This window comes from Tenrec ecaudatus, chromosome 9 (assembly GCF_050624435.1).
Source record: "Tenrec ecaudatus isolate mTenEca1 chromosome 9, mTenEca1.hap1, whole genome shotgun sequence".
In the NCBI taxonomy this organism is placed as follows: Eukaryota; Metazoa; Chordata; class Mammalia; order Afrosoricida; family Tenrecidae; genus Tenrec; species Tenrec ecaudatus.
Window position 1 is genome coordinate 5,100,408 of NC_134538.1, and position 14,832 is coordinate 5,115,239.

The following is a 14,832-nucleotide window of genomic DNA, read 5'->3' on the forward strand; positions in this document are numbered from 1 at the left end:
GTACTCTATTATGAAAATACTTTGTAGAGAAGACAACCTCTTATTTGCCTAAGAATATAATTTGTTTAGTATCTAACATAGTCTCTGGTATCTAGTTTGTGCCCAATAGAAATTGGTTGAATCAATGATGAATGAATTAACAAATGATTGCAGTCTATGTAATGTTCCTGCATGTCTTACCATAGCAGACCATTGCTCAATATGCTCTCTCAGCCTGAAGAAGGCCTTTTGTTCACATCACTACACTGGAGACACCTGCATGCCTTCACGAGCTTACTGCTACGAAGCCAATTCTGACCCACAGCTGTCCCAAAGAGCAAATGAGCACAGCCCCTCTGGATTCCAGTGCTGTGCTCCAGGAGAGACTGGCGGGTTTGGGCTGCTGATCTTGTGGTTAGCAATCCATCGAGGTCAGGTTATGCCACCTGAGCATCTTCCCTCCACATTAGCATCATTAGTTCTTCCAAGTTTTGTCTGACTTCTTCCCTCTCAGCCAGGCCTTCAACTTTATTTTTTATGTAGTGTCAATAATCTTTCCAGACTTCTGTCTTGGTAATCACAACATGTATGTATACTCCTTATTTCTGTATTTCTGACTAAGAAAATTCCTTAAGTCCTTAAGGGTGTTATTATATCTTATCAGCACTCTAGTCCTAACATAAAGTTCAATGCCTGACATTAAATAAGCACTGTATAATCATGTTCACATTAGAAAATAAATGACTAGATATAACTTTCAATAATTCCACGATTCTCATATCACATGAAATATCTCACAGTAGACATTATAATGGCAATGTCTTTGAGAATACCATGTTATTAAGCGGAGCGCTGAAATGCACAGCACTGAAACAAATAGGTTAATATTTAATAAATGATCATCCTTCCATAAAGCAAGACATATCAGACTCTACAGGAAACAGGGAAATACCATGAAAAGGGGTCAGTAAAGAGTCCATTAACTTAAAAAAACTACTGTACAAAACTGAGCACCAGTGGTCAAAATATAAATAAGAGCAAAGGAATAGTTTCAGAAGTCACACTGAGAGTGCTGAATATAGAGACTTCAAAGCAAGGGAGTCCTTTAGAAATTAATTCCATACCTGGATGAGGAATATTGCTATTAAACTCAGAGACCCAAATATCTTTAGTACAAAGGTCCAAGCAGGGCACTGCACTTGGAATTTATTTAACTTCCAATCCCTCTGCCTTTCTCCAGCCAAATTATCCTGCACATCGCATAGCAATTGAACAATCCTGGCAATGGATGTGGCTGTATCGCATGGCACTTCAACCTGAGAGTGGGTCGTATTGAGACCTACACAGCTTCATTAGAATCAAGTGAGCTGATTTGATTTTTTTACAAGTGCGGTTACATCAATATCTAATATTGTTCAGATTCTTAATTAACTTTGAAAAAGTTACCCATTTCAGTTGTTTCTACAGCTATGGGGTCTACTTTACTTTCTTGATCTCCACAGTGATGCTGAGACTGTAGAATGGCAATTGGTCATCAAATGAGATAACATCTCCAGCCACCCATTCTGTAGGATACCCTCATTCAAGTTATTCATGAAAGCAATTGAAAGGTGAATAAGTATCACCAAGCTAAGCTGATAAAAATGGAATGTGATTTGCTCTAAAGAAAAGTGAAATCAGAAAACTCTGGAAATAAGTTAGGATCATGACCACCTTTCATCCTGAGTGTTCCCTACCAAAGTTGGAGAACTTGACTTTCTGCAGAGCCAATAAATAAGATCATAAGCCCAAGGTCTGGCCAACGTGTGAAATTTAATAGAAATTTACTGCAAAAGCGGATCCTCCAAAAGGTTACACATATAGTGCAAAAGTGAGCCCCCAACCACACCTTTCCCACAGAGGGGCGCACTAAGGCAACTTACATACCTTGACATGCTACTGCTCTGGAGAGTCTATCCACAAGCTGGTTGGAAATGCAATTTCACACTAGCCACCATCAAGCCGAGCGTTTAATTTAGCGTAGAATCATGTTAAGGGTTCTGCTGGGTAACTGACAGAAGTGATTGTCCCAGGAAGAGCATAACCACAATCCCAGTCACAAAGCGCTCAGTCCCCCAGATAGACATTCAAGTCAATAGCCATCTTTCAAACGATGTTCTTAAAATTGTCCAAAAACAGCATGCAACAAAACCAGCCCAAGCAGTTAACATTTAAAATAGACCTTTAAAGATGTATACTATTAAACATAAATATACCATGGAAATACTAGCTAAAAAAAAGACTGGAAATAATAGAACAAGACACAACTTTCTGTAAGAAACATGAAAGATCACAATCTAATAACAAACATTTCAATCAGTTAGGATCAGAATAATAATTCTAATTTTATATGCATCTAATAACATAGCCTCAAAATACAAAAAGCAAAATTATCACCTAAGCAAGGAAAACTTTAAAAGTTCATAAATATAATGTGTAGTCATAACACAAATCTATAAAATATAAATAAGCCAGTCAGTAAAAAAGACATCATGAAAAAGATAGACTCAAAGTGCACAAGTAACACGCCTTATCTAAAGCAGATAACATGCCCTATCTAAAGTACAAGTAGCACAAGTAACATGCCTTATCTAAAACAGAGATAACTTCATAGATGAAAAATAGAATAGAGCTGATTCTCAGAAGGGAGAGATCAATCATATCCCACTTTTTCACTTGTTCTGCGTTTCTGACTCCAGGTGCCCATATGGCTCTCCCTGTCTCTACTCAACCAGGGCTCACTCAGAATTTACAATTTCAAAGAATGTCATCCTTGAGTCTGTTCATTTATTGGAGTGACCAACAAAACTCATGAATGATATTTGTTTACCATTTCTATTAAAGTAAAGGGATATAAATAAAGGTCACCATAAGGAAGAGAAACATGGGCAAAGTGTGGGGAGATTCCCAACATTGAGCTGCCATGTTTTAGAGAGGGCGTGTTACACTTCGATCCCTGATCTGAAAGCTGTCTGATACTAAGTGTTCTGGGATTTTATTGGCCAGTTTTGTATGCCAGACAAAATCATGCCCCCTGAGATGAGTGGATATGGGTCCCCAGGTGCATCTCTTCTGGTCCTGTCAGTCCCTCCTAGCCAGCACAAAATCAGAAGTGGCCCACGGCATTCCAGGTACTCCTGATTGCGGCAGCCCAATTACTCCAAGGGCTATTTGTCCAGTGTGAGTTCACCTCATGTATAGTAAAAGTAGATCCTTTACTTTATGCATATATGCAAAATCATATACTCAATAGTTAAAAATATAAATGGTTTTCATGCAAATATTAAATATTTACAAAATTATTCATGTACTCTCCTATAAAGCATTAACGATTATCAAAGGACTGATGATAGGCATATCACCTTATCTGTTTGAAATAAGATTAATTATCTGGAAAACTTTTAAAGAAGCCACAGAAATTTAATGGTATAAAAATAAACACTATTAGCCTCTGGTGAATCCCCTCTGTCTAGAGTTGAGGGATGTGAACATCCTTGGTGCCAGACAGAGAACACTGAAAAGCTGATGATGGCAGAGGTTAGGCTGCACAGTAATAGCTTCTTATTTGATCTCCTGTGTGATTTATTTTAAAGTTGTTTCAGAAAAAAAGAAGTGAAGGAAAAATACACATGGAGTAAGCCCCCGGTGAATTACCTCTGATCATAGACCAGAGCTGCAAATCGATTTGCTGTTATTAAAGTGCATTGTTAAATGAATTATTGCAGATGTAGTTAAGTTAAAATTCAACACCTCATTATTAGAGCTCCCTTTTGACCCATTTAATTAAAAAACATCATTTTACTGGGGACTCATACAGCTCTTATCACAATCCATACATGCATCCATTGTGTCAAGCACACTTGTACATTTGTTGCCATCATCATTTTCAAATCAATTTCTGTCTACTTGAGTCCCTGGTATCAGTTCCTCATTTTTTCCCTCCCTCCCTTCCTCCGCTTTCCTCCCTCATGAACCGTAATAACTTATAAATTATTGTTTTTTCATGGTTCACACTGACTGATGTCACCCTTCACCCACTTTTCTGTTGTGCATCCCCCAAAGAGGGAATTATATGTAGATCATTGTGATTGGTTCCCCCCTTTGCACCCCCACCTTCCCCTTCCCCTCCTGGTATGGCTACTCTCATTATTGGTCCTGAGAGGTTTATTTGTCCTGGATGCCCTGTGTTTGAAGCTCTTATCTGTACCTATGTAAATGCTCTGGTCTAGCCAGATTTGTAATGTAGAATTGGGGTCATGATAGTGGGGGGAGGAAGCATTAAAGAACTAGAAGAAAGTTGTATGTTTCATCAGTACTATAGGGCACCCTGACTGGCTCATCTCTTCCTTGTGACCCTTCTGTAAGGGGATGTCCAATTGCCTTTTGACCATTTAAAATTGAGATTTTCCTTTGTTATTGTTGATGAGGTTTTTTTGGTGTATATGATTGTTGTTTATTTTGTTTCATATGTTTTTCTGTATATGAAGTCCAAAAAAGATAAACCTATAGAGTAACTGGGTTAATAGCTTCTTGGGGAATGGTTGGGAGGAAATGGGGAGCTAACGATAAGTATAAGGAAGAAGAAAACAACTTAAAATTGATTGTTTTGATGATTTTACAACTCTTCTTACTAAGATTGGACTACAAAATTGCATAATATGTGAATTATATGACAATAAAACATTTAAATAAATAGATAATCTCATCTTTTGTGATCGGTCTCCTCTTTCTCCCCCCATCTTTCCCTTCCCTCCTGGTATCGCTACGCTCATTATTGGTCCTGAGAAGTTTTTATGTCCTAGATTCCCTGTGTTTCCAGTTCTTGGAAATATCAGAGCAAATAATCAGAGAAGCTGGATTATCTGAAGAAGATGATACAACTTTGTTTGTTAAAAGTGAAAAAGACTTGAAAGCCTTGAAGCACTTGCTAATGAAGATCCAAGATTATAGCCTTCAGTGTGGATTACAATTCAATGTGAAGCAAATCAAAATCTTCACAATCAGGCCAATAGGTCACATCATGACAAATGGATACATGGAGGAAAGATGGAAGTTTTGAAGGATTTCATCTTGATTGGATCCCTAACCAGTGACTATGGGAGCAGAAATCAAGAGATTAAAGGACACTAGGTATATCTGCTGCAGAAGAGCTCTAAAATGCTGAAAACAAGGATGTGATTTGAGGACTAAGGTGCGCCTGACCTAAGCAATGGTATTTTCCATTGCCTCCTATGCATGTGAAAGCTGGACACTGAAGAAGGTAAACCAAAGAGGTGTAAATGCACTTGAATTATGGTGCCAGTGGAGAATATGGGAACGACCAAACAAACAAGTACGTCCTGAAAGAAGGACAGGCAGAAGGTTCCTTAGAGACAAGGACTTTGTCTCGTGTTTTTGGATGCATTGTCAGGAGAGACCAGTCCCTGAAGAAGGACATCCTGCTTGGTAAAGTAGAGGGACAAGGGAAAAAGAAGAAGATCTTCAAGAATCTGGGCTGACACAGTGTCTGCATCGATGGTGTAAGACCTGAGAAATCAAAATAGATGGTGCCAAGCTCCCAGAAGAGATAGATGGTGATGGGTTACCATCACGAACCACACCAATGAGGGACATCATAAAGGGTCCTGGACAGAAAGGAGACAATTGTAAAATACAATTCAAATTCCTAGAATGGGCCAGACATATTATACCAATGGAGATTAGAAGATCCCCTGAGACGATATAACTCTAATGTATTTTTTGAGCTTGGAAATAGTCAGTCCTGGTAGTCATTTTTCAACCAACTAATAGATTGGCTTATAAAATAAATAAATCACACAATTATTACTGTGTTCTCTTAAATACTCAACGACATGTGACAAATGATCAGCATCTACTTTAAAGCAAAGATGAAATACTGAGGAGAAGTAGTAATGGAAATAATGAGAATGTTGACACTATGTTGTTGACACTATGTGGAGAATATAACCAAATGCCATGGAAAAATCTATATTAAAATTGTTCAATGAAAAAAATTGTTAAATTTACTATGTAAACCTTCACGTAAAACATAATAAAATATTTTCAAATGAAATTTAAAAAAATGAATGCCTGAAACATAATGAAATGCCACCTCAAATTGCCAGTAGTATTGAGCAAAAGTGGTCTTTAAAGGGAAATACATAGCCGTAATGGTTTCTATCAAAAAGAAAAAAAGGTGTAAAGAGACAATATTAAGAATGAAAAGGAAATATAATTAGTGTCAGAAATATAGAACAAACTAAATAATATACCATATGTATTCATGGATAAGCCGAGTTTTACAGCACATTTTTTTTTTTTGGTTTTGAACCTTTAATGAGAATAATATATATATATACTATCAAGCTCAATGGCAGTCTTGTGTTGCGCGTGCCACTGGGTCGAGTGTCGTGGATACAAACGACAGGCAAGCAGCCAACATACAAGGGACGCAACAGAAATACGAGGTCAAGGTCACAGAATGGAATCGGTGCCCAGGTGGCTTAAGTCTCCATTTCCTCTCCGTTCAACAGCATGTTGGGGATCCCGCGGCTGATGGGGAAGAGCCTGCCTGATGCTGGGCACTGCAGGGTGCCTTCCAAGAAGTCCACCTCCAGCAGCACGTGGTGCATCTTCCTCAGAAATTCTTCATCCCGCTCGTATCTCTCCGCTGGCGCGCTGGGGACCACGGTCAGATGCAAGGTTTCGGCCGCCTCTAGGAGCGTCGACCACTCCACTTTGGGGATCATCCACTCCACCTTGGAGATCATCCGCGCCAAGAAGTCGGGATTGAACTCCACAGGTTGACGCAGACCTCTGAAGCCTGCAGCCTCAGCGGGAAGCCGCGGGGCCCCACGCCCCGCACGTGGGAACTCAGCAGGTTGTGGGTGAGCAGCTTCATGTTGCTAGTATGCACGCCAGCTCTACAGCACATTTTTAATGCAGTTTTTTTGTGTGTGTGGTAGAATTAGGTGCCTTGGCTGATATTCAGGTCGGCTTATTTTCGAGTATATACGGTAAGCACATTAATAACAAGATATATTCAGAATTGTGCCAACACTTTTCAAAACTTAGAAATATTATTGACTCAATAGATTAAAAATATCTCACAAGAGGACAGCAGATCCAGGGAATTCTAAAGGTGAAGTCTCCCAAATATATAAAGAGGGAGTCATTCTCATGATAAACAAAGTCTTATAAGGAGAAGGGGGAAAAGTGAATAAAATCTTATCTCATTTTAATGGACAAGCACAACTTGAATATCAAAGGCAGTAAATCAGTAGAAATTAGAACCTCTCTCAACCACAGTCACATAAAGTCTGTGGGGGGAAAAGTGGAACTGAAAGACAAAGAATGTTTCCACAGACTTCTTGAAGCAAATATAAACTTATTATATTCACAAATCCTGAGTCAGAATCGACTTGATAACAGTGGATTTGATTTTGAGATTACACGATATAAGAACAAATTGAATTAAGCAGTGGATTTTTTTAAAAAAGAAAAGGAAAAGTAATATACTATGACTAATGGTTTTCTCGCAGAATCAAAAAAAATTAGTTTAATATCAGAAAATCAATTAGTGTGATGTAGCTCAGTCACAGATTAAAGGAAAAAATGATCTGATAATCATAATAGATGTGAGAGAAATGTCCAAAAAATTCCACATTTATTCAGTAAAATTCTTTGAGCAAAAGGAGAATAGACGGGCACTTTCTTAATTTCATGAACAAAATACACACACTCCATTGTAAATGTCACACTTAATGGTAAAATGTTAAAAGCATTTCTTTTAAGATCAGGAACAATGCAAAGATATCCACTATCCCAATTCTAATAAAAAATTGCTTTGAAAGTTTGAAGCAGGTCATTAAAACAAGATAAACGAGGCGAAAGCTGAAGCATTTAGAAAAAAAATCCTTTGTTGGTAATATGATTTTCCACATAGAACACCTTTAAAAAATTGTAGAAACAATGATCATGTAACTTTCTAAATACAAAATTAATGTAGAAAAGATAATTCCATAACAAGCAAGTATGGTGAAGAAGGCTGATGGTGCTCGGCTACTGAGAGATATAGCGTCTGGGGACATAAAGGCTTGAAAGCAAACAAGCGGCCATCTAGTCCAGAAGCAACCAAGTCCACACGGAAGCAGCACACCAACATAGGTGATCGTGAAGGGCAGAGGAGACCAGGTCTCCAACAACAAAGGTGGGGTGGTGGTGAGAATCACATCACCGTGAAAGAGGAGGAGTACATGATGGGGACCCAATGCCCATCTGTAGACAGCTGGACATCCCTTCCAGAGGGGTAGTGTGGAGGAGATGGGTCACTCAGGGTTCAGTGTAGCAACAATGAAACTAAAAACCTTCCTCTAGTTCCTGAACGCTTCCTCCCCTCTCAATCATCATGACCCCAATTCTACCTTGCGGACCTGGTTATACCAGAGGATGTACAGCGGTGCAGTGGGGATCTGGAGGCACAGGGAATCTAGGACAGACGAACCCCTCAACACCAGTGGTGGGAGTGGCGACACCAGGAGGGAAGGGCGTGTAGAAAGGGAGAACCGATCTCGGAGATCTATGTGTAACCTCCTCTCTGGGAGATGGGCAATGGGGAGGTGGTTGAAGGTAGACCCCGGGGCGTGTAAGATAAGATATAAGAATTATTTATAAAGTATCAAGGGATCAGGGGTGGGATTGGGGAGGGAGGGGGTCGGGGGAAAAAATGGGAAACCGAGCTGATTCCAGAAACCCAAGTGGAAGGTGAATTATGAGTATGATGAGTGCAACGAATGTATAAGGGTGCTTTGCTCAATTGATGTATGTACAGATTGTGATAAGAGCCTTATGAGCCCCAATAAAAAGATTAAAAGAAAAATGTTAACTCTATTTATAATACCCGACAAGTAAATAAGATACCCAAGAATAAAATTATGGTGCATAAACAAGCTCTTCGTACTAATGAATGACTAAACATTTATTTATTTATTAAAAGTACCAAAGAATCCTATATAAATGGAGAAACAAAACAGGGTCCAAGATTTTTCATTTTTAGAAACATTCAACATCAGAGAAAACATCATTTTTCCTTGATAGATATTTAAATTCAATAAAACCCCAATCAAAATATTCTATCATTAAAAATATATCATTTGTTTGTAATGGAAATATGTAAAGCAGATATTAAAACATAGTTTAAGTGAAAAATGGTAAGATTAAATGAAATACACTGAAGAAGCCCAAGTATGAAACTTCCCACCAGGTACCAAGATCATATAAAGTGATAGAAATTATGATTGTATGACATTAGTGCAGCAATGAACAAATAAAAAATGAATCAAAATTAAGATACAGAAACCTCCAATGTACCTATAAATATTAGATTTATATCAGAGCTGGCATTGCACAAAAACAGAGGAAAGGATGGAAAATATGCACACAAAAAGGCAAAAAAAATCGAGGCATTCACACACAAAAAATAAGACCCCAAAGGCCAAACAAACAAACAAAATGGCATTTTAAAAAGATACTTAAACTTGTTTACATTCAGGAAAATATCAGCTGAAGCTAGAATAAAATACCTTTACATACTGAGCAGACTACAAACAGTAGAAAGTTATAAGCGCAAAGAATTTCCTTTGATGTGGAGCAATAGAAAGTCTCAGCCACAGTGATAGGAAGCTCATTTTTCTAGTATTCTATAGAAAAGACAGTCTCATTCTTTTTTGGTATTCCCAAGTGAAGTTAAGCATCCACACATCCTGACACAGACATTTTTTCTTATTCGTGTAGATGGAGATATCCTTCATTATCCTTGATGGATTGGTTCTAAGAGCTGCTCTCAGTCATACCAAAAATCAGAGATGCACAAATCCCTTCTGTAAAATGGTGTAATATTTGCAGATTGCTTATGTACATCCTCCCAACTACTTTAAATCATCTCTAGATTCCTCATAATGCCTAATACAAGGTGAATGTGATGTAAATGTCATTTTACATCCCCTTAGCCTTTGAGGGATTACTCTGACCACTTCCTTGCTTTGAGAAGCCTCTTTAAGAGAAACAAAGAGCATACTTAATTGCAAAAGAATGAGCTGCCAGGGAAGGCATGCTCAAACAAGTGCTGGAGAGAGATCCAGGGTCTGTGAAATGCTGGGGTGTTACATCAGGAAACAAGTCCGGCATGTTACTTTATTTGCACAAATACAGCACGTGGCATAGTCTACTTCAAACTCAAGATTAGAGTTTGAAGGAACTTACCAGAAATTTTTCAAAATATTTTCAACCCAAGTGAGATAGTTAGAGTTTATTGTGCCAACTTGGCCGATAAACACATGTGGGGTTAGTTAAAGGGTGGAGAGATAAATGGCTCAGTGAGCCTCACCTTTCTAGTTCTCCGGTCTCTTGCTTTGTGATACTTGGACCAGGGTGCAGTTGCCTTAGCCACGCTGCAGGAAAATGATGAGGCTGTCTGGTCCCTAAATATTACAGTGCCAAAATATAAGTTGGAATCAATTCAATGGCAGAGGGTTTGTTTTGGTTTTTGGCCTTTTATCTACAACATAGAGAAATGTACATAAGAGTGTTCCATGTAGCATTACATGAAACAACACAAGTTCAGAAAAAAATGAGGTTGTTACTAACAATACAATGGAGAACTAAACGTAGATATAATCATGCAATGGAATATTACACAGCCACGAAACAAGACATTGTGATTAATGTTCAAGAGAAAGTTAAAATGATCCTGCAAAGAGCCCTCTATGTAAGGGTGGAACTGATCATTGAAACAGAAACTAAAAGGTGGAACTAAACTAAAAGGAAATCAATATACTTTGATTCATATAAAAAAGAGACAAACTATGTCTGACCAAGCCACAATGAGTATAGACAACCGTCTTCAAATTATTTTAATGCTTGCTTACCCAGATGAACATCTTCCAAGATAAAACCAAACCAGGCTTGCAAAATTTATACATGTTATAGACCACTAATCATTCCAGAAAACACCTGGTTTAGAAATTCTGACCAATGCCTGCCAAGACAATTTATGACCCACCCAAGTCACCAAACACTATACACACATCACCTCAGCTCTCTTTTTGAGATGCCAAAACATTCCCTATGACGTACATTCTCTCTGCTTCAGCTGTGAGGTCCTGGTTTACAACTGCCAGCACCAGTGTCATGACAGGCTATATAAAACCAAAGTCTGGGGCAGGCCTAAATTTTAATTTCAGATTCCTGGACACTGAGGTAACTCTGTCAGAGAAGGCATCGCCTGTCCCAGACTGACCAGTAGGGAGCAGCGCCTGAGTATCAAGCAACAAACCCACCCCCTGATTGACCAGTCAAGGAGGTACACGCAAAACTGCTCACCAACCACCACTAGACAACGCTGGCGCCAGAAGTTTTCTCCAATAAATTTTAAGAACAGCAACACTGGACTGCCCCTGTCCCTGGCCCCATAAAAGCCCAGCGTACAAAGAACTCGGGGCTGATTCCCTTTTGGACGCTGGGTCCCCACTGCACTGGGCAGCGGAGGGAGGGAAGTCCTTGCTCGAGCCAGAAAATAAACTCCTTTTGCCGCTTTTGCATCTCAACTGGTCATAATCCTTCCGTGCGCCCCAGGTGAGCTCACATTCCCTTCCCAAATCTAACACGGCAAGTCAATAAACCTAACTTATTTGACTTCATGTATGTCAGTAGTCTCCATTGGGAGCCTGGGCTATGTTAATGGTTACACACATTGGCCTGGATGAATCTCACAAACACACAGTGAAAGGTGAAGGCCAAAGGAGAGGACTACAATATGGCTCTAATAATTAAAACTGAAAGAGGCAAAATTAAATGATATGCTATCTGATAAATCATATCTAAAGAGATCATAGAGGAAAACATGAAGATAACCCCAAATTCTGAGGGCAAGGGAGAGACAATGGGATACACACATGTGGTAGTTACATAATCTGGTGTCAGTTTGAGACTGTAAAGAATGAATGGGCTGGAGTTTAGCCTGCCAATCAGGTCACAGCTTGATGACCTCATTTGGAAGTGTTAAGGAGATAAATAGCTCACTGGAGGCCAGACCCACATTCTTTCCTTTGTCTTCCTGCTGACAAGATACATGGAGCTGCACTGATGGAGCTAGAGCCCTGGAGCTGGAGGAGCCAGGTAGAGACTCCTGCCAGTTCTGAGAGGCTTCCACTACCACTGGATCCACAAGATTTTTCACTCACTGGCCTGTGATCTTCTTGCATTAGGTGTCATTGCACGTGTTGCGTGAGTCTGAAGAGGAATTTATAGACTAGTACTGGACATATGGGCTAATATCAGACATATGGACTTGATCTGGATTGGACTGGGATGTTTCCTCAATATACAATTGATTTTTTTACATAAAGCTTTTTCTTATAAATATATGAGTATCTATGAATTTATTTCTTGAGTTAACCCAGACAAATGCAACATGCATAATCATGGACAAACAGGAGCCTTCTCAGGTAGTAATAACGTATTTTCTTTAAGATGGATGATGAAAATAAAGATATCTAATTTTAAGACTTTTTATACTGCATGTATACCCATTATAGGCTCATGAATGTCATATAGTTCATGATTTTAAAAATTGTCAAAACCTGTGTAAACTTTTGCATTTCTACTTCTCAGTGCTCCTCTGAAAGTGAATCCCTGACTTGCTTCACAGCCCCTAGCAAATTCCTTAACCTTTCAAAGTTTTAATTTCTTCATTTTACATGCAGTTCATCATCCCCAATGAGTTGTGCAGATTCATCAGTCATAATGCCTGAAAGGGAACACTGCTCACGAATGTGCCTCATTTCCATCTCTAATTTCCATGACACTGTTAGGAAATGATTCCTTTTCTCTCAACGCTTCCTTATTTATTTCACCCTTGTTCTTTATTACCCAAAACATTTTTGCTTAAAGAGAAAATTGTTTTCTTTACTTTTTTCTCCCAAAACGGCATCTGTAGTCTTGCCACATAATTCCTACCTCACATAATCACCCTTTGGAATGACATCAGCAAAGGTTGCTATGGAAACTGGTAAGCTAAAATTCCTTGGTTTAAAGTGGTATTGGACATTCCTTTAAGGAACAAAAAGGTACTGAGAGACTGAATCCAGACAAATCTCATATTTTGACAGAAAAAAATAGAAAAGAAAGAGAAGAGAAATCAGATGAGAGGCAGGAGAAATAAACTGCATGTGTACACATGTGGTGAATGAATTTGGCCACAGTGAAGGGTGCCTGGCTAGGAGCTAGGCAGACTCTCTGTCCATAAGATAGTCACAGCCCTAAACCCTCCTGTCCATGTTTTCCCCATCATTCCTAGGACTCCTCTTGGGACTCCCTCAGCCCACATGGTCTCTCCTCTGAAGAAAGAGCAGAAAGTCAAGGATGAGACTCCACTACCCAACTGATTTTAAGGTTAAACTCACATGTTCTTCAAATGTACCAATTCTTTTTGGCCTGCCTTATTCATCGTGCAACTTTTACATGAAAATGGGGCATTTGAAAATGCCACAGGTTGGGACAGGTGCACCTTAATCCTCAAAGTAACATCCTTGCCTTTCAACACATTAAAGAAGTCTTGAGTAGCAGATTTACCTAATGCAGGACAAGGGGTACCACCCCTAAATATAATTTCTTTTCAAAACTATTTATTTATTTGCTTTACAAAACAGCCTTATCAACTTCGAAGTACTCTCCATTACACGTAATACATTTATCAAATCTGCAATTTTATTCTTGGAAACATTTTTCAAACTCTGGATAGCTGACAGCACCTCCCTCTTTTTTTTCTGCACCTCTTCTATGTCATCAAATTGCTGTCCTTTCATGTCCCTCATCATTTGTAGAAACAAAAATAAGTCACATAGAGTGGGGTCAGGTGAATAAGGCACGTGAGGCAAGAGAGGCATGCTGTTTTTTTGCCAAAAATTGGCGTACTTGATATGGCTGCATGAACAGGTACTTTGTAACGGTGGCAAAACCAGCCCCCTGTGTGCCATAAATCAGGCCTTTTTTGGTCACGTAATCTTTTCAGAACCTCTAAATAGAAAGCTCGATTAACAGTCTGACTTGGTGCCACGAACTCCAAATACACTGTCAATCTACATTTTCATCCATTGACGTTGCACTGTTTTTGAAATGAGAAGACCACTTGTACACTTGAGTTTTTCCCACAGTGCTGTCCTTGTAAGCCGTGTTCAACAGAACAACAGTTTCTGAAGGATTTTTCTCAAACAGGAAACAAAATTTCATCACCACATTCTGTTCTCTTAAAGTGGCCATCACAAAAAAATGAGATTCGAGTGAAACTGCTTTTATGAACATATTCAGTGTAATCAGAGAGAACCCTCCCAGGAAAGGCCACTGGGTGCATAAGCTCAGAGCGAGTCTCTTGATGCTCAGCTAGCAGGAGAAATGGATACTATGAAAGCCCCACTCTGCCCAGTGCAACTCCCAGGTCCTTTAATCCCCTGGGGGTTGCTTCCAGGAGCATTTATTGTGGAGCCCAGCAAGGTTGATAATGTCAATCTTTTCTTTACCTTGAGTTGTCATCCATGATATGGTCATTACATAGTTTCTTATCAACTTAATGATACGTAAAAGTGTAGGGATGGAGTTTAGCCTGTCAATCTGGCTGCAGCCTGATAACCTCACGTAGAGGTAGTTCCTGGGACACGACCTCTTTCTCTGCCTTCACTCTCCTGCTTGCTGGCCACTGCGAGAGCAACTGCACTCCTACGACATGGTCCACAAACTTTGGATCCACATGATTGTGCTGCA

At 39.3% G+C, this 14,832-nt stretch overlaps 1 protein-coding gene and 1 pseudogene across 1 annotated transcript in view; both read right to left on the minus strand.

Annotated features, from left to right (window-relative positions):
• AGBL1 (AGBL carboxypeptidase 1) overlaps window positions 1–14,832 on the minus strand; it is a 1,082,464-nt gene that overhangs the window by 814,690 nt on the left and 252,942 nt on the right. The gene's annotated exons all lie outside the window — the stretch shown is intronic.
• Window positions 6,522–6,934, minus strand: LOC142456276 (multifunctional methyltransferase subunit TRM112-like protein pseudogene; annotated as a pseudogene).